The sequence below is a fragment of the Camelus bactrianus genome, chromosome 27 (genome assembly GCF_048773025.1).
Source record: "Camelus bactrianus isolate YW-2024 breed Bactrian camel chromosome 27, ASM4877302v1, whole genome shotgun sequence".
Lineage (NCBI taxonomy): Eukaryota > Metazoa > Chordata > Mammalia > Artiodactyla > Camelidae > Camelus > Camelus bactrianus.
In genome coordinates, this window is record NC_133565.1 from 15,484,039 (window position 1) to 15,510,705 (window position 26,667).

General features: G+C 42.5%; 1 protein-coding gene across 3 annotated transcripts in view; it reads right to left on the minus strand.

Annotated features, from left to right (window-relative positions):
* LRRK1 (leucine rich repeat kinase 1) overlaps positions 1–26,667 on the minus strand; it is a 118,257-nt gene that overhangs the window by 85,504 nt on the left and 6,086 nt on the right. The window lies entirely within an intron of this gene.

Consider the following 26,667-nt stretch of genomic DNA (forward strand, 5'->3'; position numbering starts at 1 on the left):
AGAAAAGAAAGCAAAGACAGCAGGTCATTCACCAGGGGCCAGGCTGACAGCTCACGCAGAGCAGAGCTCCAGCCACGGGGGCCGAGCCTTCTCCTAGCAAGACCTCCCAGCGCAGATGCAAAACTTCTCTGTGGATATTCTCACCAAATCCCTGGAGATGGATTTTTGTTAATAAACGGGGCATAGGTGGTTAGATATACAAGCAGGTTGGGCAGAGGGAAATCGCACATTCTAGTGGAATTTTCTTTAGAAATAAAAAATACAATGAATCATGAGATGCCATGTTATGTCCACCTGACACAGTGACAAATTTAATGAGTTCTAATATTCACTGCTGGCCCGAGTGTGGTGAGATTGGTACATTTGTCATTGTCGGAAGCCTTGCGGATGGTATGACTGTTTCAGAAAGTGACAGGGCGATATGGTAATAATAAGACCCAGGGGGAGTTTCTGCCGTTCACTCATGTTTTTCCCTCTGAGGAATTCACCTGCAAAAACATGGCATGAACAAAAAGAAAGCCTCCTGAGCTGTGACACTGTGCCCTGCAGAGTCACCTACAGCAGCCGAAGGAAGAGCCCACCAACCACGTAAACGGCCAGTGTCAGGGAACGTGGGTTGTACCAGAGGGGAGGGCTGGGTGGCCGGCATTGCTAATGTAATGCTCACAGCAACACCAGAAGTAAGTGTCACGGCTGCCGCTTCACAGATGAGGAAGGTTACGATGAAGACGCTGTTCACGGGGACAGGCTGGCAAGTAGCCGGGGCAAGAGTGACAGCAGCAGGCCTTTGTGACCCCAGAGGCTGTAAAAACTCCACTGCTCTGCTTTCCAGTTCGATCCTTGTGAGACACTGCATGTTTGTGTCCCCACCTCGCACCAAAATGCACGATTTAACCCTAATCCCCACTGTGATGAAACTAGGAGGTGGGCCTCTGGGAGGTGCCTGGGTCATGAAGGTGGAGCCTTCCCAATGGTGGGATTAGCGACCTTCCCGAAGAGACACAGAGAACGTCCTTCTCTCTGCTCTCTGTCCTGTGAGGACGCAAGGGGAGGATGCTGCCTGCAACCAGGAGGTGGGGCCTCACCCGGAACAGAACCTGCCAGCACCTTCCTCCTGGACGTCCCAGCCTCCAGACTGTGAGAAATAAACATCTGTTTTTAAGGCACCTAGTCTGGGCAGATTTTTTTCTAGCAGCCTAAGCCAACCACTGAACCTCAGGATGCTTCAAAATGAGGAACTGCCATGCAGCCATTAAAACCAATAATAATGGAGATGCAGGAGAAATACGAAAAATAGACTGAAAGAGTAAAATGTGGGGCACAGACAGTGAAACACGGAAAAATACGTAACACAGAACAACGGTTGACATCATTTGAAAATACAGAAAGTGAAAGACTTTATTCCAGGTTGATAGATGATGTGTGATTAAAATGCTTTGGAGGGGGGAAAAAGAAGGTTTCTAATGAGTATAATCTATTATTTTTTGTTTATAAAAATTTAGTCTCTTTCTCTCACTTCCTGTTAAGAAAGAAGACCTGAGGGGCCCAGGGAAGTCATAGCAGCGGGTGAAATGGCTGAGGTTTTTTCTATTTGTGTTCTTCTGGTTTTCAGCTATCTTTTTCTTTTTCTCATCAAGTTTGTATTAATTTCGCAATTAAGAAAAAGAAAACTTAAAAGATGAAGTGTATCCAGCACAAAGGTGACTACTTTCAACCTGAATTAATGAACTAGTTCTTCGATGGTATTATTTAAATGAAAGCAACTCTTTGCTCTTGGGCATACCAAGTCTTGACTCCGTTGTTTTGGGGGGAAAAAAGACAGAGAATAAGAAAATGTGTTAAAATCTCCTACTGTTACCGTCTTCTCATCAATTTCTCCCTTATGCCCATTAGTATGTGTTTTCTGTGTTTACGTGCTCCTAGGCTGGGTGCATATATGTTAATGAGTGTAATATCCTCTTCTTGTATTGCTCCTTTTATCATTATAGGGTGTCCTTCTTTATGTTTCTTTATGGCCTTTGTTTTAAAGTCTATTTTGTCTCATACGAGTATTGCTACCCCTACATTCTTGTCATTTCCATTTGCATGGAATACCTTTTCCACCGCTCACTTTCAAACTATGTGCGTCCTTCGCCCAAAGGTGGGTCTCTTGTAGGCAGCATGTTGCAGGCTCTTGTTTTATGAAACAATCTGCCACCTTATGTCTTTTGATTGGAGCATTTAGGCCACTGACATTTAAGGTAATTATTGAAAGATATGTGTTTACTGCTATTTGAAACCTTGTTTTTCAGTTGATTTTTGTTATTTCTTCTTTGCTCCTTTCTTTTTCTTTCTGTTTTTCCTTTTGTGGTGTGATGATTTTCTTTTGCATTATGCTTGAGTTCTGTTCTGCTTTGGTTTCTGTGATTCTGTCATATGTTTTTGATTTGTGGTTACCCTGTTTTTCAAGTATGTGAATCCATTACCGTATCTACTTGCTTTAGACTGGCTGGTAATCATATAGGTTCAAACACGCGTTTTATATTATCCCATAGGTCTAATACATTGCTTTGATTTTTTTTCACTTGTTTTTCCGTCTGCTGTTCTGATTGGGTGATTTCCATTATTCTGTCTTCTAGATCACTTATTTACTCTGCTGCATTATTTAGTCTGCTATTTATTGCCTTTAGCTTGGCTTTTGTCTCAGTAATTGATTTTTCTGATTTTAATTGGTCCTCTTTATAGTTACTAGTTCCTGTTTACAGTAATCTGCGTTTCTATCCATAGCCTCTCTTAATTCCTTCAGCACAGAGATGATGGCAGCGCCTACCTGAGAGGGGTGGTTGTTCAACGAATCAAAGTAAGGGAAGTGATTAGAACACCTCCTGACCCTCAGTGGGCTCTGGATAAACACTAGCTCTTATTATTGCTATTTGAAATTCAGTTAGAAATTGGGACCATGTCTAAAAACTGTCAAGTCTAGGGTTCTCATCTTACTCCCCAGGTCAGTTCAAAGTGACAAGTTGGTGATTTTCTGAATTTTATTTACTGAGCTCTGTGTCAGATGTGAGTGCAGTCCAAATAGTGGAAGACAAAGGGCTTGCCTCTAGCACCCTCACTGGGCTCGCAGGGGTGCAGAGGTACAGACACACCCAAAATGCCCGGGTACCAACTCCAGACAGGACAGCACATGCCACCGGACATAGCCAGGCCCCTGCACACTGCTCAGCGCACAGCCGAAGCTCAAAAAACAGTTAGTATGAACACTACCAGCCAAAAGGAAGTGCCCTTATCTAAAGGTGCTGCTGAGTGAGATCAGCCAAGCTTCAGATGAGCGGCCTTAGAGTTCATTTTGGTTAACAGAGCTCCTGGAAACACAGTCTTAGTCCATTAAGGCTGCTATAACAAAATGTCACAGATTGGAGGCTGGAAGTCTGAGATCAGGATGTCAGCATGGTTTTCTGGACATGGTTGACTTCTCATTATATCCTCGGGTGATAAAGGGGCCAGAGAGCTCTGTGGGACCTTTTCTATAAGAGCACAGTCCTATTCCTGAAGGCGCCATCCTTTTGACCTAATCACCTACTAAATGCTCTACCTCCTAATGCCATCACCTTAGGGATTAGGTTTCAACGTATGAATTTTGATGGGATACAAACATTCAGACCATGGCAAAGATCTTGCTTAAAATCATGGGACATGCCCACTAATGTTCCCAAGTAAGAGATAAGCTTATAATTAATGTAGTTTTAAATCCTCAGGGCAGTGTTCAGAACGAATTGTCTGGTTAATCACTATAAAATCCTTGGTGGCAATGATTACTGTGATAAAAAAAAAAATGGCTGTAATCAAAAGCCTGACAAGCAACTTGATACTTTCTCCAGGGTGCTAGGACCGAATGCTAACTGTTTCCTCTCAGAGGAGAAAGCATTCTCGTTAGGAGCCAGGCTCATCAACGGCACACCCAAAAGAAGAGCATGTTAATAAATGGAGTGTGTGTAACTGGGCAGCCACGGGGGACAGAGACAGTCAGACTCATCACTTGTTATTGTCCATGTTTTTTAAGTTATCTTTTCTAGTGGGTGTGAAGTACTATCTCATTGTGGTTTTGATTTGCATTTCCCTCATGACTAACGGTGTTGAGCACCTTTTCCTGGCCATTGGCCATTTTTATAACTTCTTTGATAGATGTCTATCCAGATCCTCTACTCATTTATTTGTCTTTTTTCAATTGTCTTTTCACTTTCTTGATTATACCCTTCTAGTACAAAATTAAAAAATTTTTTTTCTTTTGTCACTTGTGCTTTTGGTGTCATACTTAGAAACCACTGCCTGATCCAAGGTCATGGAGATTTAATGCTATGTTTACTTCTGAGAGTTTTTGAATTTTAGCTTATATGTAGCTCTATGATCCATTTTGAGTTATTTTTTGTATATTGTGTAGGTAGGGATCCAACATCATTCTTCAGTTGTCCCAGTACAATTTGTTGAAAAGATTATTATTTTCCCATTGAATTGTATTAGCATCCTTCTAAAAATCATCTGACCATAACTGTATGGGTTTCTTTCTAGATTATTCTGTTCCATTGATCTACATGCCCTTTGCTTATGCCCTATTACACTGTCTTTATTACTGTAGCTTGTAGTACACTTTGAAATCAGGCAGTGCGAATCCTCCAACTTTTGTTCTTTTTTTCAAGATTGTGTTGGCTATTCTGGGTCTCTAGAATTTCCATATGAATTTTAGGATCAGCTTGTCAATATCTATGAAAATTTCAGTTGGGATTATGATAGGAACTGTATCTGCAGATCAATTTGGGATTATTATCATATTAACGTTACTAAGTCTTCCAACTCACGAACACGGGCTGTTTTCCCATTTATGTAGGTCTTCTTTAACTTCTTTGAACAGTGTTTTGTAGTTTTCCATGTATAAATCTTGCACTTCTTTTATTACATTTATTCTCATTTGTTTTATTCTTTTTGATGCTATTATAAATGTAATTAATTTCTTAATTTCATTTTCAGATTGTTGAGAATATATATATATAGCTACAGTTGATTTTTACATTTTGATCTTGCGTGCTGAAGTTGCTGAGCTGATTTTACTATTTCTAATTTTTTGGTTTGTGGATTCCTTATGATATTCTATACACAATATTATGTCATCTATACATGGAGAAATTTTCACTTTTTCCTTTACAATCTGGATGCCTTTTATTTCTTTTTCTTGTCTTATTACCCTGGTGAGACCTTCCAGTATAATGCTGAATAGAAGTGGTGAGAGTGGAAATCCTTGATTTGTTCCTGATGTGAAGAAGATAGAATTCAGTTTTTCATAAATACATACACTGCTAGTTGTGGATTTTTAAGAGATGTCCTTTATCAGGTTGAGGAAGTTCTCTTCTATTACTAGTTTATTGAATGTTTTTTTTAATCATCAAAAGGTGTTGAATATTGTCAGACACTTTTTCTGTGCCTGTTGAGATGATCACGTGATTTTTTTCTCCTTTATTCTGTTAATATGATGTATTATGTTCATCGATGTTAAACCAAGCATGCAGTCCTGGGATAAATTCCACTTGACTGTGGTATATAATCCTTTTTATACATTACTGGATTTGCCAGTATTTTGATGAGGATTTTTGCATATATATTCCTAAGAGATACTAGTCTGCAGTTCTCTTGTGCTGTCATTGACTGGTTTAAGTCAGGCTGACACTGGACTCATAGATTGAGTTAGGAAGTGTTCCATCCTCTTACTTTTTGGAAAAGTTTGTGAGGTGAAGGTTAAATTTTCTTTAAACATTTGACAAAATTCACCAATTAAGCCATAAATTGAGCCTGGCTTTTCTTTGTGGGCATGTTTTGATTACTAATTCAGTCTCTCTGTTATATTACAATTCTGTTCAGATTTTCTATTCTTTCCTGAGTCAGCATAGGTAATTCTCGGTGGGTAATTTTCTTTCTAAGAATTTATCCACTTCATCTAAAGTGTTGAATTTGTTGACGTACAATTTTTCATAGTATTCTCTTATAATTATTTTTATTTCTGTACAGTTGATAGTGATGTCCCCCTTTCATTCCTGATCTTGGTACTTTGAGTCTTATCTCTTATTTTTCTTGGTCATTCTTGTCAATATTGTTAATTTTTTCAAAGAACCAACTTTTGGTTTCTCTGACTTTCCTCTATTGTTTTTCTAGTCTCTATTTCATTTATTTCTGTCCTAATCTTTTTTCTTTCCTCTGCTTGCTTTGGGTTTAATTTGTTCTTTTTTTTTTTTTCTAGTTTCCTAAGATGGAAGGTTAGATTATTGATTTAAGATCTTTCCCCTTTTTAGTATTGGTGGGTATAGCTTTAAATCTCTTTCTAAGCACTGCTTTATCTGCACTCCCTAAGTTTTAGTGTGTTGTGTTTTTGTTTTTGTTCATCTCAAAGTGTGTTCTAATTTCCCTCGTGATTTCTTCTTGAACTCGCTGGTTATTTCAGAGCATGTTGCTTTGTTTCCACGTATTTGTGAATTTCCCAAATTTCCTTCTGTTATTGATTTCTAATTTTAGACCACTGTGGTCAGAGAACATATTTTGTTCGATTTCAATCATTTTAAATTTACTGAGGCTTGTTTTATAGCCAAACATAAAATTTAAACACATAAGGAAAAAAACTTCACAAAACTCCATGTGTCCCAACACACACAAACTAGATAAAAACATAGCTGACAAATGAGACAAGAAAACTGCAACTTACATCACGGAGTTAATATGATGGAACAGGTGTGCTCTTACACTGCTGGAGTGAATGCAAAATGGCACAACCCCCATGGACGGGAATTTACCAAGACCTAGCAAAATTACATCTGCATTTTCCCTCTTAGCCCAACACTCTGTCTTTTAGAAATTTACACCAAAGACACAGCAGCAAAAATGCAAAACGATGTCTACACAAGACTATTCCCTGCAGCATTATTGCAGGGGAAACGATTCAGATGTCCATCTATAGAGAACTTAAACTATAAGATGTCCATACAAAAGAGTCCTAGGCAGTGGTAAGATAGAAAGAGAAAGAATTCTATATACTTGGGACTCATTCTCTACTGTTATGTGATTCTCAGGGCAGCTCCCATTACCTCCCGCTAGGGTGGTGCACACAACATCCCAGGCCCCAGTGGCCCTGTGTGATGGGTCTTCTCACTCCATCCTAGAGCTCAGAAGACAGAGGCTTAGTTGAGGGCAAATGAGGAGCCTGAACTCCGCCCCCAAGTGGCACCTCTGGTGCAGTACAGTGGAGGAACTGCAGCCTCTGTGCTTGGTTTGGCTCTGACTAGAAAGTGACACTGTTTCATGGAAGAGGGAGAGGTTGGCTCCCTTCCTCCCTGCCACTGTGCCCATGGTCACTGCCAAGGATTCCCCCATGCCCATCCATAATCTCCATGCAACCGTAAGTACTGATGGTGGAGGGGGAACCTGCAAGGAGGTATCCTGCCTCCACCTCCCCTTCCTCCCAGGCAGTCTGGGTAAACTTTCCCAGTGCAAGGTGGGCCAAGCAGGGGTGCTGAAGAGGGCAGACAGACACCAAGACTGGCTGGCTTTGGGGGAATTATCTGGGAATCTCTTGAGAGTCTGAGATTAGAGACCGAGGACAGAGACTGCATTTGTGAACTTCTGGGGAAGATCTGGGCAAAGGAGTTCAGAGGCTTGGCTGTGTGCTTTAAATGGAATTCCCCGTGAATGACTTGTCAAGAAATTTTAGTAAAGATTTCACCTGCTTTTTGATTCTGTTTTAAGATTCTGGGCTGGAGTTTCCTTGGAATACATCACTGTGCTGACAGAGGCCATGAAGTGGTTCAGATTTCTCTGGATCTCACATAAAGATTCCTTTTTCCTCCTCTTCCTTTTTGACAAATCACTTATACTAGGATATGTTCTGCAACTGGCTTTCCCCACCTAAAACTTCTTCTGTCTTGGCACATGGAGATCCAGCACATCCTTTGCCCTCATTGATGGAAAGTCACGGCATTTCTAGTTCTTTGTATTTCCCTTCAGTGCTGCCCTGGACATCCCTGTGTGTGCATGTCTCACCTGTGAACTGTAGCTCCAGGTGATGTTCCTAGCACTGGGAGAAGGAGAGGATATATTCAGCCTTGATTTTTTGTAAAGATTGCCAATTTGCTTTTCCAAAAATTACACCAATTATACTCTGACTTAACTATCAACTCAACATTAGTTTAAGATAAAATATCAACAATAGAGCAAAAATTCTATCTTTGCTGTATTCAAGAACATTATGCTATCTGATTGTTTCCAATCTGAAAAGCAAACTGAGACATCTCATAATTGCTTTTGCTTTTCATTTCTTTCCATATGAATTCCATTCGGCATATTTGCATGTTTAGCCATCATGTCTACCTTTTGCAATGAACTAAACTCTCTCATTCTATTTTCTGGTGCATTTGAAGGTTGCAATATTCTTTATTTTCATCATTCATGTGCCAGTGCTCTTTGCGGTATATGTTGAGAATAGTTTTTACCTGTTTGTTGGTTGTCACCTGAGAGGCTTCCCTGCAGAATAGTTCTAATTGTTATGTAATCATGTTTATTAATCTTATCCTCTATGTTATCTGGATCTTGAGCTTAGGCAAAAGTCCTTTCTTCCTCCCAAATTATTTTATCATTTTTCTTGACTTTTAGTGGTGTTCATTTTTATGTTTACATATTTGACTCATCTGAAATGGACTTTGGTGTGGAAGGAAGGAAGCAAAATGTTATTTTTATCCTGTTATCAAGTCAACGTTCTTTTCTGGACTAATTTGAAATTCTAAGTAGTAAAGCAAAATCAGCATGACTTCAGGTCAGTTTTCGAGTTGCTACTCTGTTCCATTGCTTTCCCTGCCCTTTCCCTCCCCAGCATCTGACACATTTCATTACCATGGCGTCGTAATAAATCCTAACACATGATGGAACTAACCTCCCCTCCTTCTCTCAACTGACCTTTTCCTCATCTGAATTTTCCTGGCTATTCTCCTATGTTTATTTTTCGAGGTAGAATTGATTATTCTTTGTTCATCTTCCAAAAAGAAATCCTGCTTGTATTTTTGTTGCTATTGCCCTGAATTATAGAATCAACATGTGCAACATGTGGAGAATTGACATATTTACAATGTCGTCTTCTGATACAAGAGGACAATATGTCATTTTCTTAATTGAAGAAGAATTGACTTACAATATTATATTAGTCTCAGCTGTACAACAGAGTGACTCAATATTTTTATAGATTATGCTACATTTATAGTGATTATAAAATATTGGTTATATTCCTTGTGTTGTACATTATATCCTTGTATCTCATTTATTTTATATTTAGTAGTTTGTACCTCTTATTCCCCTTTCCTGATCTGGCTCCTCCCCCATGCCTCTCCTCTGGTAACCACTAGTTTGTACTCTATATCTGTCAATCTTTTTCTGTTTTGTTATATTCATTTGGTTTATTTTTAGATTCCACATATAAGTGAAAACATATAGTATTTGTCTTTTTCCATCTGACTTATTTCACTGAGCATAATACCCTCCAGGTCCATCCATGTTGTTGCAAATGGCAAAATTTCATTCTTTTTTATGGCCGAATAGTATTCCATTGTGTGTGTGTGTGTGTGTGTGTGTGTGTGTGTGTGTGTATCACATCTTTATCCATTCAACTATTGATGGACACTTAAGTTGCTTCCATATCTTATAAATAATAGTAAATAATAGTACTATGGACACTAATGTGCATCTGTTTTTTGAATTCGTGTTTTCATTTTCTTTGGATATATACCCAGGAGTGGAATTGCTGGATCATATGGCAGTGCTATTTTTAATTATTTGAGGAACCTCCACACTCTTTTTCACAATGGCCGCACTGATTTACACTCCCACCAACAGTGTACTAGGGTTCCCTTTTCTTCACATCCTTGCCAACACTTGTTATTTTTTGTCTTTCTGATGCTAGCGATTCTGCCAGGTGTGGTGATACCTCCCTGTGGCTTTGATTTGCATCTCCCTGATGACTAGCGATGCTGAACACCTTTTCTATTCAAGTGTCTGTTGGCCATCTGTATGTCTTCTTTGGGAAAAAAATATCTATTCAGGTCTTCTGCCCATTCTTAAATTGGGTTGTTTGGTTTTTTCTGATATTGAGTTTTATGAGTTCTTTATATATTTTGATATCAATATGTGGATATTAACCCTTTATCAGATTTACTTAAATTCTTTATGTTCAAGGTTTAAACTTCCCTTCACATGGGCCCTGTATATTTTTCATTATTTCCCCTAGACAGTGTATATTTAATTTATATTAATTTAATAATTAAGGGGAAAAAAGCAGAACATTTCTATTTATAGCCCCTTGTTCGTTCAAAAGTTCTCATTTCAGTTCTTCTGGGCTCATAAGTGGACCCCACTAGGGCTTCTAATTATGTGTTAACACCCATTAGACACGTCAGTTTGAAGTCCTCCTTGAAATCAATAAGGAAAGATCAAAGAGCTCTGAGAGACGGATAAGCAAAAGATATGAGGACAGGGCTCCAAAAAAGTAAATATAACCAGCTCTTGCATACACTAAAACATGCTAATCCTCACTTATCCTAACAGAAATGCATATTAAAACTATACTGAGACACCATTTTTCACACATCAGATAAGCAAAACCCCCAAATGTGATAATAACCACTTCCGTCAGGACTCTGGGGAAACAGGAAGCCCACACCTTGTGGAAAATAGGGGTGAGCAGGAAGAACTCCTGTGGAGCCTGATTTGACAGTACCTGGTAGATTTCCAGAAGCACGTGTCCTTTGACCCTTGATTTTGAGAATTTATTGTGTGGACATGCTTGTATACATGTGAAAAGACATCAGAGCATTATTTGTTATAACAAAAAATGAGCAACAGCCCAAATGCCCATTAAGAGGAGACCGCTTAAGTAAACTGAGCTACATCTGAACAATAAAATGCTATGCAGTTGTCAAAAGAATGATGATGGTTATGATGACAGCCTTTACGTACGAATGTGTGAAAGAAACAGGCAATTTACAGAACAGTGTGTGTAATCAGCAACACACTGTGTAAAAGAGGGAAAAATAAGAATCTACATTTGTTTTGCTCGTATAGGTACCCAGACATTCTGGAAGGATGTAAAAACCAAAGACTTGTGAATTCATACGTGTAGCGTTTGAGCCGTGTGACTATACTCAAACAACTACAGTTTAAAAGTCTCAGCAAGGAAAAATACATGAAGTCATCATCCTTTCTTTTCGCCTGCACATCTTCAGGCACAGACACACAACCTCAAGTTCAAACAACAAAAATTGACTCCAGCTGATTCGTCTCCATCCTGAGACAGCCAGCTGCCTTCCAAATCCCAAAGCGGGCACACACACAAAAAGCAAAAAAGCCAGGATCAGGGGTCCTTTGTAGCTCCCAGGGTCATAAGTTGACGTTTTGAACCTGTCGGTTTGTGGGGAACGCGATGGGTGATTACAGTGTAGCCTCCCAAAGGGTAAAAGCAAGCGCCCCAAATGCATCTGTGTAAAAGATAATGCTTAAGAGAAGCCTGCAGCCTCGCCGTTTTGCCGGGAGACAGAAACTCTGAGATCTTCAGTCTGAGTGAGAGTTTACATTCCTAGGCACTGCACCCTCTATGGCCAGGTCTGGAGTGTGTGGCAGAGTTGTACTAAAGTGCTCTGTGAGTGTCACTGTCACAGCTGAAAACATTCCTCTGTGGAAATGCTCACTTGAGTACAAACTTCTTCAGTTAATACAAACCCTGGCCAGACAACAGTACGGCTCTTTGTTTTTATGAGTGATATTCTGATTATTAAATCGAGACACTCCATGGTTCCTCAGTAACCACAAACATCCCAAGAATGCCTGGGCCCTGCTGCCATGGCCCTTTGCCCACTGAAACCTGACTCAGCCCTCACTATGTCTCTGTGACCTGTGTTCCAGGCACTCCCTATGGACAGCTTGCGGCTGAGCATTTGAAAGCTACTCATGAATATTAGAACTTCAAGCTTGACAGAGTTATCTTCCATGAGACACACAGATTTTGCTAACTTGGAAAAAAGAAAATGCATTTCGAAGATACAGCAAAGGAAGATTTTGACTTTAATGAGACTATTTTTAATTAGAACTTTAATTAAGCCGTTTTAATTAAAATTATTTTGATGATGGGGTCATCACATTTCAGCTATATATGCATATATGAAAATGAGAACTGGCCACGTTTTAAATTCAATGCTTTTTATTGGCTTCAAACTCAATAAAATCAAAGACCCCCTCATTTTTAAGGGGCTGCCCGTTTTTATCAGTGTGACATTATTATCATTTTCACTAACAGAAATAGAGTCCAGGACAGGCTACATATCTTGTCCAACAAGGAAAGAGAAAGAAATGAACATTTATTGAGGGGCTACCGAGCACACACCCTTGGCGTGGTGCTAAGCCTTCAGCAAACAGATTCTGATCATGCCTGTGTTACAGATGATGACTGAGGTGCCGAGGAACTGGGATTTGAACCCAGCTCCTTTGGACCGCAGAGTCCACATTCTTGGCACTGTCTCTCAGTTTCTCCTGCAAATTGCACACCTCAGGGATGCCCAGGAGTTGCTGGGAGACAGGATCCAGGCAGAAAACTGAGCCCTGGATGTAGCCACCACATCCTGCCCCAGATTCTTAAAAACTATTAAAAGCATTAAAAAAAAAAAAAAAAGCCATATTAGCAGAGAAAACAAGAAGGAGACCTGATCGGGCCAGAAACCACAGTGCACGAGGTGGCAAGGTTCAGGAGTGCTCTGAGGCTGCCTGGAGTGCATTGAGGAAGCAGGAGGGCCCCCAAAGCCACCAGCAGAGGGACGGCGGGAAGGGGAAATCCACAGTGAGCCCCTCTCCAGCCTGGCAGTAGAGGGCAGAGGGCTCTGCCCCTTGTGCACTAGAGAGGGAGTGTGGAGTCTCAGGCGGTGGGTGACACCAAGGCGGCACGTGGAGCACCCCCCAACCCAGAAGACATGCTCCGAGTGCACCCCCCCAGGGCAGCCCACTGCAGGCTCCCTGCCCTCCTCTCTGCAGACTGTGGTGATCAAAGCTGCGTTCGCAGGCAGCTCTGGGAATTCCAAACACCATGATCAACACCCAAGCAGGTACCCACCAACATCTGAGGAGGATGAGCACCGTAAAGGAGAAGCACCCACCTCCACCAACCACGCCTGTGAGCAGGGCAGGCTGCAGACGGGCAGGCCGGGGATCCCTCCTCACCTCCCACCCCGGCACAGAAAGTAAAGCCAAATTAAGTCCCTGCTCATGCAGCCAAGGACACAGGGCCCTGGGAACCATGCTGATCACCCAAGGCAGGAGAGGACGCGGCCTACCATCCCACCACGGTTTGCCCTGGAGCCTCAGAGTCCCCAGGAGGAAGTGAGCAGCTGACAGTGACAATGCTTGGGCCAGGCAGGGTCTTGCCAGATCTGAGAGCCTCATTTCTTGCTGCACGCTTACTGCACTGCTCAGTGGGGGAACCTACACAGATAACCCAGTCCCCGAGGTAACGGAGTGCGGGCAAACTCTGGACTCTTGGTTGATGACTAAACTTGCTATCAGCAACCACCACCCTCATCTGGGAGGAGAAGACTGAGTCAGCGTCTGAGGTTTCCTGAGCAGAACCTTGGGCTCTGGCTTTCCAGCATCTCAGGGGCCCATTTCCATCTAGAACAGTGTTAGCAAAGCAAGGACAAGACCTCAGGATAAATAGGACTGACGTCTTGGAGGGAGACAGGAGGACGGGGCATCCATGAGCAAGAACTGACTGAAAATTTCGGAAATTAAAACGGAAGAGTTGAGCTGTAAAACACAGTACGTGGGTGGCAGAGCATGATGGATACAGCTGGAGGACAAATCAGCAATCTGGAAGACTGAGCAGAGAGCGCAGCACCAAGAGGTTCAAGGGCAGACAAAAAATTAAGAGACATGGAAGATGATGCTTGAAGCTTTTCAAAATGTGTCTAATCAGGATTCCAGAACAATACACCTAAATTTAAAAAAAAAATTCTCAAGTAGAAAAAAGATGAGTTCTCAGAAGTGAGAGTTACTCTTCAAAAATAAAAAAGCTGAAAAGGGGAGAAGTGGATTTAGAAAAAAAGAAGAAAATAAGCAGAAAAGCAAAAATCAATTACATAGAAATCAGAGAGTTTTCCTCCGTCATACTGGCGGTATGGCTAACTCTCCTCCCCGCCATGTCTCATCACAAGACTTTCAGGATCAAGCGATTCCTGGCCAAGAAACAAAAAGCAGAATCGTCCCATTCCCCAATGGGTTCGCTGAAAACTAGTAATAAAATCAGGTACAACTCCAAGAGGAGACATTGGAGAAGAACCAATCTTGGTCTACAAGGAATGGCATGTGAGATGGCACACGTTTCTATGCTGTTATCAAGGTCACGTGCATCTTACCGCATCACTCTGAAAACCATTATCCCCTGGACAGCTGGATGTGTCTTATTGGGAAAATAATTCTTTTTGTTTCAGTATTTCTGCACTAGTAGACTGGCTCCGTAATAAGTATGTGAGAGCTTTTGTTGGAAGAAATAATTAGAAACCAAAGAAATTAAAAACAGCAACAGCAAAACTCAAAGCTACTTTTTTTTCAAAGGATTCATGAAACAATCTTATTGAAAGATTGATGAGAAAAGTAAGAGATGGGGGTGCGGGGGTAGCAAAAGTGTGGACAATACCTGGAACAAGAAAGGAGACAAAAATGCACGGTAGAGAATTAAATCAGGAGAAGTGGTAGATGGCAGGTCTGGGACAGGAAGCAGACCACAGGGGCCTGGGATACCTTGTCACATCAGAAAGAAAGGATGCCATCAAAGATCATGGGGCCACATCAAAAGATAAAGCAACCAACCCAAAGGGGCCTCTGCTGACCAAAGATGAATCATTTTAGCATCAAAAGTTTAAAAAGTTAAAATCCATGAGTGAGTAATAATACTAAGAGAAACCTTTCATTGGTCACCTTTGAAAGATGCAGGGAACCTATGATTTTCATAAAGAGAAATAATTAAAATAAGCGATTTATTCTGACTTTCCCATACAGACTGTATCTCAAGGTACTACAGAGTTGATGGGAGAAGGTCCTTCTTTTGAGATAGATTTCAGCTGGAAGATAGACTTAAAATAGCACCACTTCACAACCCTAATGAAATAACTGATCTAAAGCAACGATTGATGACTGATAAAACCACTAGGTGAACAGCTGAGAAACCATTAGGGTCTTTAAGATGAAATATCATGCTGACAACACCCAAAATCATTGAAAAATTTAAACATTGCCAAGACGTCATTTGACTCCTGCGGTGAAGCAACGGGAAATGCACAGCACTGGCTATCTAGTGTTCCTGCCAAATGTCTTACTGAAGGAAATCAAGCCTCTGGATCCACAGAAGCACAGAGAAGAGAGGGACAGCACCACACCGGACACAATCACCAGAATCCAGACTGCGTGAAGCTGCAAAGGACAAGCAATGTGCTTATGCCAACAATTAAATTGCAAGGAAAAAGGAAGGGAGGGAGAAAGATAGAAATTAAGAGACTTCAGAACCACATCAACTCAACAGAATACAGGGACTTTGATTCAACAAATCTGATTCAAGCAAACATAGATGAAAACAAATTATGAGACAATCAAGGTCATTTTAATGCTGACTACATACCTGTTTATTAAGGAAATATTTTTATTAGTAATAAAACGTATTGTGGTCAGATTTTTTTTTTTAACACTTCTTAACAAATGAAGTCTGGAATTGGGTTCTAAATAATCTAGAGAGGAGGGAAAGGGATATGAATAGATCAAGACTGGCTATTCTCATGTATGTTCGTACGACTCAATAACAAAAAACAACCCAATCCAAAAATGGGCAGAAGACCTACAGACATTTCTCCAGTGAAGACATATAGATGGTTAAATAGGCACATGAAAAAATGCTTAACATTGCTAATTGTTAGAGAAATGCAAACCAAAACTGCAAGGAGGTATCACCTCACACCAGTTAGAATGACCATCACTAACTAGTTCACAAATGCTGGAGATGGTGTGGAGAAAAGGGAACCCTCCTACACCATTGGTGGGAAGGTAGCTTGGTGCAGCCATTATGGAGAACAGTATGGAGGGTCCTTAAAAAACTAAAAAGAGTTAATCTATGATCCAGCAATCCCACTCCTGGGCATATATCTAATTTGAAAAGATACATGCACCTCAATGTTCACAGCAGCACTATTTACAACAGCCAAGACATGGAAACAACCTACATGTCCACTGAAGATGACTGGATAAAGAACTTGTGTTTATATGTACAATGGAATACTACTCAGCCATAAAAAGAATGAAATAATGCATTTGCAGCAGCATGGATCAACCTAGAGATTATCATACTAAGTGAAGTAAGCCAGAAAGATGAAGAAAAATACCATATGATATCACTTATATGTGGAATCTTAAAAAAAAAGATACAAATAAACTTACTTACAAAACAGAAACAGAATCACAGACAGAAAACAAACTTGTGGTTACAGGGTGAGGGGGAAGAGGGTGGGGAGGGATAAATTGGGAGTTTGAAATTGCAGATACCAACTACTATATATAAAATAGCACACAACAAGGTCCTACTGTATAGCACAAGGAATTATATTCAGTATCTCATAATAACCTATAATGAAAAAGAATATGAAAAGGAATATATATATGTGTAACTGAATCACTATGCTGTATACCAGAAACTAATGCAACATTGTAAATTGACTATACTTCAATTAAAAAATAGAATTTGAAAAAAGATTGGCTCTGTGTGGTAATGCTGAAGCTGGGACAATGGATACAGAGAGGTCCATTACAGATTCTACTTCTGTGACAAGTTCAGACTTTTCCATAATATAAAACATAGGAAAAAGAACTAAGATAAAAACATAACATTTCAAAATCCTGCCTAGGCTAAAGATTTATGAAAAGAAAAAAAGCCATTTGAATTTAGGCCTAAGAAACTGGCTTCTGAGAAAACAAAAAGAGAGTGGGAACTATTTTCTCTGATTCTTTGGAAGAAGAAAGGGGAACAGGAAGACCAGGGACCAGGGTAGGAGAGAATACTTTTCATTGTGTTCCCCTTTGTAGTTTTGAATTTTATATTGAGGCTTCAATTTTATATTTATGCTTACCTAAATAAAAAAAATTTATCTAGGAAAAAGAAATAAAATCATCTAAAAACATATTTTAAATCCTGAAGTCACTACGAACTTTATACTAATACATCTGAACATCTAGATTAAATGAACGATGATCTAGAAAAATGTATTGACAAAACTAACTCAAGAAGAAATGGGATGGATGGATGTATGTTCATGTGTGACTGAAAAATTGTGCTGTACGCCAGAAATTGACACGACATTGTAAACTGACTATAACTCAATTTAAAAAAGAAGAAATGGAAAGTTTAAATAAATCTGTAGTCTTTAACAAAATAGAATCAACAGCAAAAAAAAAAAAAAAAAAAAAAATCTACCCTTAAAAAAGCACCAAGACCTAGAAGATTCTTTAGGTAAAAGGTTTTTCCAGCCCCTTGGAAAATAAAGCTCTTATGCTATACAAACTTAATGCTGATTGAAAAATTAAATTACAAAAAGATTGGCCCAATATGAAAATATTTATTTAAAAATCTTAAATACGGGTCTCCTATGAAAGGTGCAGTCTTTGCATCCGAAGGTAGAAGAACACCTTTATCACCAGAGATGGGGAACTCAGAGCCAGGAAACCCGTATAAACAAACCTCGTTACTTTATTTTTTTTGCAGGGGGAGGTAATTAGGTTTTTTATATTTGCAACCAGTTGAGTTGTTTTTAAAAAAATTTTTTGTTTTTTCAAATTTTTTGTTTGTTTTGGGAGGGTAATTAGGTTTATTCATTTTAATGGAGGTACTGGGGATTGAACCCAGGACTGTGTGCATGCTAAGCACACACACTTCTACTGAGCTATACCTTTCCCCTCCTTTTTCCCTTGTTATTTCTTTTAATTTACTACCCCACATCCAAACTCTGTGTCGACTCTTCACTAATTAACCACCCAAAACCTAAATTTCTTTGTCCTGTCAATTCCTCACAAATTTATTGTTTCTGTCTAAAAAATACAAAAACAAGAAAGAAAGAAAGAAAAATCTTAAATATGGAAACTATTCTGAAAAGAGCAGGATTTCCCTAATGTGATTCGGGTTGCCACTCCTCAAACATGGCCAGTGAGCCAGCTGAGGGGTGCCCCTTCCTCCTAGGGGAAGGGATGGCACCCCAGCTCGGTTTCCGTAGGTCTAGTGGCTGCAGGCTGTAACATCCCCCAGCCCCAGTGGTCCCCGATACACAAGCAGCACCCACACTGGCACATCATTGACAGGCTACCCTTCTGGGAGGGGAGGCCCATGCTGGACCCTCTGCTGGACTGGAACCTACTCCTCTGTGTCAGTTTCCCTAGCAAGCCTCCCTGCGAGAGGACGAGAGACTGGGGACCACAGGCGACCCATCCTGCAGACCCAGGCTTTGTGATTTCCTCTGCCTCAGTTAAGCCTCTTCCTAACCCTGGCATGCAATGCTGTGTAATTTATGCTGATCCCTTGTGTACCAGAGAGCAGCCCAGAGAGGACTGCCTGGCAGGACAGAAACAATCCTACATATTTATGGGCACTCATATGTTTAGCAATGGTATAAAACGTGGTAAATGGTCCACACTAACATCTGAATAATGGCTACCTTTGGGGGTTGATGGAGAGCAGTTAATATGGAAAGGTCTAAAGGGGGCTCTAACTGTATTTGTCAGGTTTTATTTCTTAAAATTATTGAAGTGACAATGGAAAAATATTAACCCCAGTTAAATCTGCGTGGTGGGTACATCCTTGATTCCTTTTTCTTTTACACCTCACATCTGATCCATTATCCAACTCTGTGGTGTAGCGTATCAAAGATGGCCACACACGTTTTGCCATTCCTTCCTTTGGGAGCTGGAATCTATTTCCCATCCTGCACGGAATCTGGATGGACCCTCCGACCCATTTTTGACCAACAGGGGGCAGCAGAAACGATGAAGAGACAGTTCCAAGCCTCAGCCTCATATGAGTTTGTTTCCGAGTCAGAACCAGAAACAGGAAACAGAGACCCTTTGGGGAACTGCCCCTGGGGCTGTGCCTTGGAGTCAGCTCTGTATCACTTGCTTCCTTAACCAGGGGTGGGTATTAGCCTTATCATTTTTAATGTGTTTATTCTTTGATCTTGCAAGTCTGCTGGGGGCATGTTCAACTCTTATGGTAATAGGCAAAATGAAGAAAGAATCTAAAAACACTTTAATAGGGGACTGAGTAAATAAATCTTGGAACCATGGAACTTGGTGCACGTGAAAAAGACTCCATACCAAGTTGCACAATATATGCACAATTGAATGTCATGAGTGTAAAACCAGAAACATATACAAAAATGATTGTGTGTGTGTGTGTGCGCGTGTACACGAGTGCAGGAAGGGGATGGAAGGAAACAAATTCAGCTAACTGTGGTCACCTGGGCAGGGGCCAAAGAGGACTGTGGCTTTATTGGTATAATTTTATGTTCTATGAGAATGTGTGTAATTACACACAAGTCAATTTTTAACCTTGGGGAGCTCCCTGCCCACTGTCAGGCAGGGGTTCTCTGCTTGCTTTTTGCTTTTGAGCCCAGAGGTCTTGGTGTTGTTTGCATGGGCGACCACCCATTGGAGATGTTTGATGCTGACAGCTGAGGGGAGGGGCGAGAACCGCCAGAGGGGCCTTCCCTGGCCTCCTCCACCTCTAACTCCACCTGTGGCCGTCTGCCTGTCTAAGAACCTACAGGGCCACCTGAAGGCCAAAATGAACTACAGAAAGGATCTTTAAGAGTGTCACTCTTGTCCTTTTGTATTCATATCCTAACCCCCAATTTGCCCATAGTTCGACATTCAAAAGAATGGACTAACGTTTTCAATGCCTTTAACTATCTCTAAATCGCTGATAAATTCAAAGGGCCCAAATGAAGTTACTTTTGGTTTTGGTTCTCCTGAAATGAACAGGGAGGCGATTGATTTTAAGACCAGCACCTGGAGACATGCCCGGCCGCTGATGACAGGAGAGGAGGTAAAAGGTCTGAGGCACCGCCCTAGCACAAATTAGCAAGACGAAGTGCATCCTAAAAAGTTACTTACAATTCAAAACATCATTTCTAACTAACATGTGATTCCTTCCGTAGCATCAGGGCTCAGGAAGGACTCCACTGCTTGAGATACATGTTTCTGTTTTTCGGGTTTTTTTTCCTCTTTTCTGCTTTATGACAAATGTCACTCAGTAAAGAACAAGATGGTTAAATAGAATCTGAACGAACTGAACACCAAGGCGGCCAGGATGGTGAAGGGACTCAGAACTGGGATTTCTAAGGAATATTGGAAGCCCCTGTTTTCATTCATCAGGGTTCCTGAAAATATGTGTGAAATTCACACACTAGAGTTTGGACTTAAATGTCATTGAGTGGGATAACTTATATGTTATTTAGTTCTCTCAATTCCCAGAATATTAGAATTTCATAAAAATCTCCAATTATGATTTCTTCAAGGTCTGGCTCACAGGGACCAGGAAACCAGGCAGGTGGGAGAAAAGTCTTTGTCCCTTGCACCAGGACCTGGGGATGTCCATGCAGGTGCCTCCCTACTCATAGGCCACTGACCTCTTTATGGAGGCCAATGCACAGGGCTGGGAAGAAAATCTCCTCTCTTGGCCATAGAATGGCTCCTAGGTGGGCACAAAGGCCATCAGACACAGGGCCTGCCCACCCTGGTAAAGGGAGTCAGGGACAAATGTGGGGAAGGGAGGGCTGAAGCCCTGGGTGAGATTCAGGCTCTGGCCACCTAGAATGGGTAGGGGGATGGGGTGCTCCCAAGAGCTTGCCTATGGCAAGGTGGAGGGTCAGAGTGGGAGGCCCCTCTCCCCATAGGTCGAGGTAGCCATGGCCTAATGCTTAGTCCGCAGACTGAGGAACAAAAGCTCGGTGAGATTCGAGGGAAATGTGTGATGTTGCAGGCAGCCTGCCCTTGAAGGGAGTGGGACAGTTTGCTTAGCCTGGAAAGGAATCCACAGGCAAAGCAAGGTGTCTGCTTTAGTTATTTCAAGAAAAGGGTTAAGGGATTCCGACCATCTTGGACCGATGCAGCTGGAGGCAATGAGAGAGGACCGGTCTCTGCACACATCCTTCCTGACAGAGCAGCCCACAGAAGGGCAGGTGTATTGGAGAGGGAGTCAGCACTCTGTTGCTAGAAGTAAGCAAGCCTATTCTGGACAAATAATCAGGAGATCTCAGCCTCAGATGCAGGTTAATGCTAAAAGCCCCATCACAGCCAGAGCTTGTGTAGTTGGGCTGGCTTTGCAGGCACGAAGCACAGCTGTGTTAACTGCTGCCCATGTGGCTGGATGCCCACAGCTGACTCTCCCACCACACGGGCCACCACTCAACCTCCCTCCTCATTCAATAAGGGATTCAGTACTGGACACTGGCTACGGTCCCTGGGGACCCAGTGCTGCTCCTGTAGCCAGGCTGACCATGGTCTCATTCCTCACAAAGCCCCGTCTTCCCCTCCTCCTCTCGCGGTGTAAACACAGCCCAGCAGTCATGAGCAGGACACCCACTCCAGGAGCAGGTGGAAGATGTGGGCTGGTGGCTCCGCTCTGACAGGCCCTCATCACCACGGATCTGTCCCCGGTAGGACCTCTCGCAGCAGCTCACTGAGAAAGCACTCTGCCACCCCAGGGGCACTTACCATTCATGCTGTTTCCTATTTCTATTTCTAGAAGGCAGGAAGAACCCCTCCCTCCCCTTGAGCAAATCCACTTGGCTCTGAAATTAAGAAGTTATTTTTAAGACAGATTTGAAAAAGCCAAAGGAAGAAGAAAAGGACATTGGAAGTAACCTGGGACTTGACGGGCCTCCAGAATGTTCCTTTTCCTCCTTGGGTCCATGCTGGTCCGGTGGAGAACAGCGCTCTGCAGGGCAGGCAGAGGGAGTCAGGACCGCTCACAGAGACCTGGGGGATGCGGACCCCCTCTGGTGATGTCTGTCCCGGGGCCCCTCACCCTCAGGATCTAGGAAAGGCTCGCCGAGTGCTCTGGGCCTGAATTACCTAGAAGTTCCCTCACTTATCTCCTTTCCTGGAGCCTTATCCTGGCTGACAGGACAGGTTTCCCCACTCTGACTTGTGTGAGATTGTCGTGGAAGAATGTCTAATGACATGTTTTCAAACTGGAATGTCCTGGCCCAGTATCTCACTGACCCTAGCTTCACCTCACGCACTCTCTAAACTTCCCTTCTAAAAGTGCCGCCTGCCCCGCAGGCCAGCTGAATGCTGACAGTGCTAAGGAGACGGGGCCAGCAAGGCTGAGACATGCCTTCCCGGGGCCCAGCTGTGCTGCACAAGCACAGGACAGCTGTGCGCAGTCCACTGGGTACCACAGGGCAGCCGGAGAGGCACTCACATGCTCCTGGGCCCTGAAAGGGTTAACACTCCAAATAAGGACAAGGTGAACTGAGCAAGTCAAAGACAGGTAGAGGCATGAACAAACATGCCCAGTACACACACACACATACACAAGACCATTACCCCAAACCCCAAAGTAAAACATGGTTTTTTTTAAGCTAATTTTTAATTAAAGTCTGGATCTTTTTCCAAACTCTATTTGGAAGGATAAGAGTGATGTTATTTCCAAAGCAGGTTATCTTGCAAGGATTTTTTTAAAAAGTGAGTGCGAACTGCTCTCGCACTGAGCACAATCTGAGTATCACTGTTTCACTTTCTGGCTGTCAGCTTTCATTGGGCAGTGCTGGGAATTAGGTCTGCGGTGGTCCTCCCTGGGGTGAGGCTGGTGGATTGGAGGGAGGAAGAGGAGAGGTGGGGCTCCCCTGGGGAGAAGTGGGGCTGAAAAAAATCCATCTTATTTGATGGTGACACAACTCAGAGGGTGGGCCCTGTGGGAGACAGAGCTGCAGGTTCATGGAGTCAAATATTCCCACAATTATTCCGGAAAGAAATTAAGGGGAAAGAGGCCAGTTGAGGCAAATTTGACCTTGGAGATGAGCGCCCACCAAGGGCGGTGTGCCGGTTAGATACTAATTCCGAAACGTCCGCACTTAACAAGACAACAATGTTTAAAACACTCCCTCACACCACACACAGAAATAAACTCAAAATGGATCAAAGACTTAAACATAAGACAAGATGCAATAAACCTCCTAGAAAAAAATATAGGCAAAACATTATCTGACATACATCTCAAAAATGTTCTCCTAGAGCAGTCTACCCAAGCAATAGAAATAAAAGCAAGAATAAACAAATGGGACCTAATTAAACTTACAAGCTTCTGCACAGCAAAGGAAACCATAAGTAAAACAAAATGACAACCTACGGAATGGGAGAGAATTTTTGCAAATGAAACCGACAAAGGCTTGATCTCCAGAATATACAAGCAGCTCATATGACTTAATAAGAAAAAAACAAACAACCCAATCCAAAAATGGGCAAAAGAGCTAAACAAGCAATTCTCCAAGGAAGAAATACAAATGATCAATAGGCACATGAAAAAATGCTCAGTATCACTAATTATCAGAGTAATACAAATCAAAACTATGATGAGGTATCACCTCACACCAGTCAGAATGGCCATCATTCAAAAATCCACAAATGACAAATGCTGGAGAGGCTGTGGAGAAAAGGGAACCCTCCTACACTGCTGGTGGGAATGCAGTTTGGTGCAGCCACTGTGGAAAACAGTATGGAGATTCCTCAAAAGACTAGGAATAGACTTACCATATGACTCAGGAATCCTGCTCCTGGGCATATATCCAGAAAGAACCCTACTTCAAAATGACACCTGCACCCCAATGTTCATAGCAGCACTATTTACAATAGCCAAGACATGGACACAGCCTAAATGTCTGTCAACAGATGACTGGATAAAGAAGAGGTGGTATATTTATACAATGGAATACTATTCAGCCATAAAAACCGACAACATAACGCTGTTTGCAGCAACATGGATGCTCCTGGAGAATGTCATTCTAAGTGAAGTAAGCCAGAAAGAGAAAGAAAAATACCATATGAGATCGCTCATATGAAGAATCTTAAAGAAAAAAACCAACACATAAATACAAAACAGAAACAGACTGAGACATAGAATACAAACTTGTGGTTGCCAGGGGGGCGGGGGGTGGGAAGGGACAGACTTGGATTTCAAAATGTAGAATAGATAAACAAGACTGTACTATGTAGCACAGGGAAATATATATAGGATCTTGTGGTGGCTCACAGTGAAAGAGACGTGACAATGAATGTATGTATGTTCATGTGTAATGGAAAAATTGTGCTCTACACTGGAATTTGACACAACATTGTAAAATGACTATAACTCAATAAAAAATGTTAAAAAAGTAAAAAACAAACAAACAAAATAAAATAAAACAAATTGCAATATTCTTCTTCTGGCTGCAAAAGTAATATAAAGCAGCAACCACCACCAAAAGGGACACCTGCTCCTGGTAGGAAACATACACCCTACAGATAAGCGAGAGCAGTGGCTACAATCCCCGGTGACTGCAAGTCTGCCACCCGCCCCCAGGCTGTGGTCTTGGTGCATATATTTCTATCGAGTGAAAATGAAATCCAACATGTGACGTTTTTAAAATTGGACCTGCAGAGCTCTGGGATCAAGGTGAAGATCAGCAGTGGGACTCACCCCCCCCCACATCCCCCACCCCATCAAAGCAACCCCACTGTTAGCTGTTACGTGGGCTGGATGGTATCCCGGGAGAAAAGGGCTCTGCTAGCTGCTTCAATACATAAATAAGATACATTTTTTTTAAAAGCACTGAAGCCCACCAACTCCCATCATGGCACGTAGAATGACGGGCACCAATCCTTGCCCTCGGCCTGCGTCCACACCCCAGCCGTGGCCTCCTCGTGGAGGGAGTCTTCCACGAGTCCCAGGGCAGGGAACCCCATGCTCGGCTCCTGGACTACCACCTATGGGCATATATTTCTACTTTCTTCATTGGAGTCCTTCTGAGAATTTGATTACAATGATAATTTCTCAGTAGAGAAGATAACGTTTGTAACGCTGAGTCATAGGGCAGAATTTTCCAATGTACTTCCGGTCACTTTGCTCTCATCTCCCTCAACTCAGTGGTTTACGTGTCTTCCTCCTCACAAACACCTCCCTCAGCATCAGGGTTCACAAGACATCACTTCTCCTGTCGACACCCCCATCCATGGAGCGTCTGGAACAGCACCAGTGGGGGCTGCGGGATTCGCACAGGCTCCCCTAACTTCATGCCTGTCCCAAGGTTCATTCCGGACAGGGAGCCGTGGAGTCCTGGGATTCCACTGGGGAAAGAGGCCCCTGAGGCAGGAAAGACTTTTCTGAGCCTTCTCCCTCCGACCTGGCGATCACAGCTGTCGGGGAGGAGGGAACGTGCTAGAACAGGAGTAGTGTAAGGTTCAGAGCCAGACCGTGAAGGAAAAAAAACGGGGGCTGGGAGTGTCCACGCTTTGGCCTTTCGGTACACTCACTCCAACATCCTCTGGCTCACCCATCCTACCTCAGGCCCGGGGGCACGGCTGGTCCAGGCCTGTCCAGGGTCCTTTGGCCCAGGTCCCTCGGACCCGTAAGAATCAACAGGGATCCCCTCGGGGAACCTTGGAAAGCCCTCATCTCAGCCTTGTTACTTCGTTGGCAAAACAGCAGCACGACCTGGGGGCCTATTAGAACCTCAGACTCTGGGTGCCCCCAGACTCACAGAAGGAGAACCTGCATTGTGCCAGGTCCCCAGGGGACTCAAGTTTCCATTGCAATTTGAGCAATGCTGCTCAACAGGGCCCAGTGCCCCACCCCCAGCATCCCGCTCCAGTCAGTCTAGGACTAGGCAGAGTCCCCTCTGGGGTTTTTTCAGATAATACAATCACCCCTTCAGTGAGCCCCAAAAGGACCCCACGTCCCTGCCCCACTCTCATTCCTGGGGATGGCTGAGGACAGGCAGGTGGGGCAGCGGAGCTGAGGGTGCCCTGGAAAGTCAGAGGTGCTATCCGAAATCAGGAAGAGCATTTCCACCACACGCATCATCTTGATCTCATGCTAATAAGGCACAGCCTTTCTAACAAGCAACTGAAAAAAGACACACATCCAAGAAAGTAAATAAATACATAACTTTTCAAAAGATGCAAGTCCAACACTCTGGGAACACTGAGTACTGGGCAATGTTAAGAAGCAAATTCTTTTCTCATTTCATAATTTGATTTACGTGAAAAGAAGTCTTCCAGAAACAGCACTCGAGTTAGCCTTTGGGCATTTTTGATGGAGGAAAAACACTCATGGAAGGGACAAAAGGCCCGCCAAACCAGGTACAACACTGAATCACTAACTCAATTAACGGAGGTACCGACACATGGGTCCTCTCAAACCCCACAGGATGGCCCAGGCTTTAAGGACGAGAGTCAGGGGCAGAGTCGGTGAAGACAGTGTTCAAAAGGCAGTTCTGCCCATTACAAGTTGTTAACATTGACCAGATTTCTACACCTCTCTTAACTCTCGTGTTCCCCGGCTAT